The sequence below is a fragment of the Oratosquilla oratoria genome, chromosome 10, assembly GCF_046742065.1.
Source record: "Oratosquilla oratoria isolate Oo_2021 chromosome 10, ASM4674206v1, whole genome shotgun sequence".
NCBI lineage: Eukaryota > Metazoa > Arthropoda > Malacostraca > Stomatopoda > Squillidae > Oratosquilla > Oratosquilla oratoria.
The window spans coordinates 65815102-65817601 of record NC_134786.1 but is presented as its reverse complement, the minus strand read 5'-3'; the positions used below and the strand labels follow the sequence as shown (position 1 = coordinate 65817601).

The 2500-nt window shown below is 44.9% G+C and overlaps 1 protein-coding gene across 1 annotated transcript in view; it reads right to left on the bottom strand.

Moving 5' to 3' along the window:
- LOC143029284 (glycine receptor subunit alpha-4-like) overlaps positions 1-2500 on the bottom strand; it is a 1034091-nt gene that overhangs the window by 31904 nt on the left and 999687 nt on the right. The gene's annotated exons all lie outside the window — the stretch shown is intronic.

The window sequence follows — 2500 nt, the reverse complement described above, 5'->3', positions numbered from 1 at the left end:
CTATCCAGCCTGGTAACCCCTACCATACTTCTCAGACATTTCATCTCAAACATATTTAAACTTTTCTTCACTGCCTCTCTTAAATTCTAAGTCTCTGCCCATTACAATGCCGCCGGCACAATCACCCCCTTCATACAATCTCCTCTTCGCATCTATTCCCAGTTGCCTATTTCTCAAAACACTTTTTATTCCCCATAACATTTACTTGTTTCTCTCAATCTACAATTTACCTCTACCTCCATTCCTCCTTTTCCTGCCACACACGACCCCAAATACCTAAAGCTATCCACTTCCTCCAGCATCTCTCCTTTTAGACTTCCAACTCACTGCCATCCTCTACCCTTGTACATATCACCTTATTTTTACCCACATTAACCTTAAGCTCTCCACCGTTAGTTTCTGACCTTAGAAAAAATGCTCCATTTCAGTGTTATGAAAATCTTGTTCATTACAGTTGTAATTGTTCTACTCTGACTTTGTGAATATATATGCTTATAAGTGGATACATTCATAAACTCAAAATATTGCCGTCTACGGCAATTTGAACTGTTATGTGCTTTGCTCACTATAATAACTTCATTGGCCACAGAAAAATTCTGAGTTCAAAGTAGGCCATGAGCTAAGAACCACTGAATTATAATAAAATTATACAAGTATTTCACCTTAATAAAGAGACACACTATTCGCAGGAGATGTTTACAAGAGACGAGAAAAAATTACATTCTATTCAAAAAACAAGAGAGGAAAAGTTTATTGGTAAAAATGTTGTCTTAATAAATTCACTTGAATGTAGTCCTTAATCTACTTAAGTATGCCACAACTTTAAAAGATCTTTTCAATCCTATTGTGGGAGAGATGATATATATATATATATATATATGTATGTGTGTGTGTGTGTGTGTGTGTGTGTGTATTCACCTCGGATCTGCTGCAGCCTCCTTTCGAGACAGCCAGACACCACCCTACGGCAGTGAGCTCAGAGCTCATTATTAGCAGATCTCTGGGTAGGTCTGAGACCACTCACACTCCACACACCGGGACAGCAAGGTCACAACTCCTTGACTAACGTCCCGTACCTACTCGCTGCTAGGTGAACAGGGGCTACACGTGAAAGGAGACAAACCCAACCTGTCTCCGCCCGGCCGGGGAATCGAACCCCGGTTCTCCGGCTTGTGAGGCCAGTGCTTTACCAATCCGCCACCGGGTGTGTGTGTGTGTGTGTGTGTGTGTGTGTGTGTGTGTGTGTGTGTGTGTGTGTGTGTGTGTGTGTGTGTGTGTGGATACAGGAAGATAGAAAAGAAACATATCAGATGAAGAAACTTACAAATAAGAAGAAAAAACCGTGTCTGTTTCAAATGACCGTCTTCAAGATAATTCTCAACAGCACATTTATTACAAAATCAGTTGTATTTGCAGCAAATGAAAGAGGTTCTCTTTGCAGCTGCCCTCGTGTTCGCAGCGAACAGCTGCGTCCGGCTAACAACGACCAGCGGGCTCAACAGCTGGCTTCCTTTAATTATCCTGCTGCTCACGGGAGGGATGTTAACCGCTGCGTAAAGGGATATTGGTGGGAGGGGGAGGAGGACGAGGAGGAGGAGGAGGAGGAGGGAGGAAGAAGAGGAGGAGAAGGAGAAGGAGGGGAAGTGGAAAAGGCGGAAGAGTAGGAGAAGGAAGAGGTGAAGGAGGAGGGGAGGAGGTGGAAGAGGAGGAGGACGAGGGGTAGGAAGAGGAGGAAGAAGAGGTGGAAGAAGAATTGAAGGAGGAGGAGGAAGAGGACAAGGAAAAGGAGGAAGAAAAAGAGGAAGAGGAAGAGGAGTAGGAGGAAGAGAAAGAGAAGGAGGGAGAAGGAAAGGAGGCGGAAGAAAAGAAGAAAATAAGGAGGAGGAAGAGAAGAAAATAAGGAGCAAGAGGCGGAGGAAGTGGAAGATGAGGAAGAAGAAGAGAAGGAGGAGAAAGAGGAAGAGGAGGAGAAAGAGAAAAAGGAGGACAAGGAGGAGGAGAGAGAGGGAAGAAAGGTAAGAAATGGGAAAATGAAAAGGAAGAAAAAGATAAGGAGGGGGAGAGAGAAGGAGGAAGAAAATGAGGAGGAAGAGGGAAGAGATGAAAGAAAAGGAGACAATGAAAAGAAGAGGAAAAGGAAGAGAAAGACTAGGAGGGGGAAGAGGGGGAAGGAAGAAAAGGAGGGAGCAAATGTGGTGGAAGAAAAGGAAGAGGAAGAGGAGGTCGAGGAGGAGGAGAAAGAGGAGGAGGAGGAGGAGGAGTAGGAAGAGGAGGAAGAGGAAGAAGAAGAAAAGGAGGAGGAGGAGGAAGAAGAGGAAGAAGACCACCCTCGTTTATGATCAAAATATGGAAGTAATCACAGATGATGACAATGAAATAGTTTCCTCCTTTCTCTCTTTATTCTTTTCCTTCCTGCACACCCACTCCCTTCCTCCCTCCCTCCCTCAGGGTGCGGCCACACTCCATTCGGTTTGCTGGGAGGGTAGAGGGTAGCGGGGTG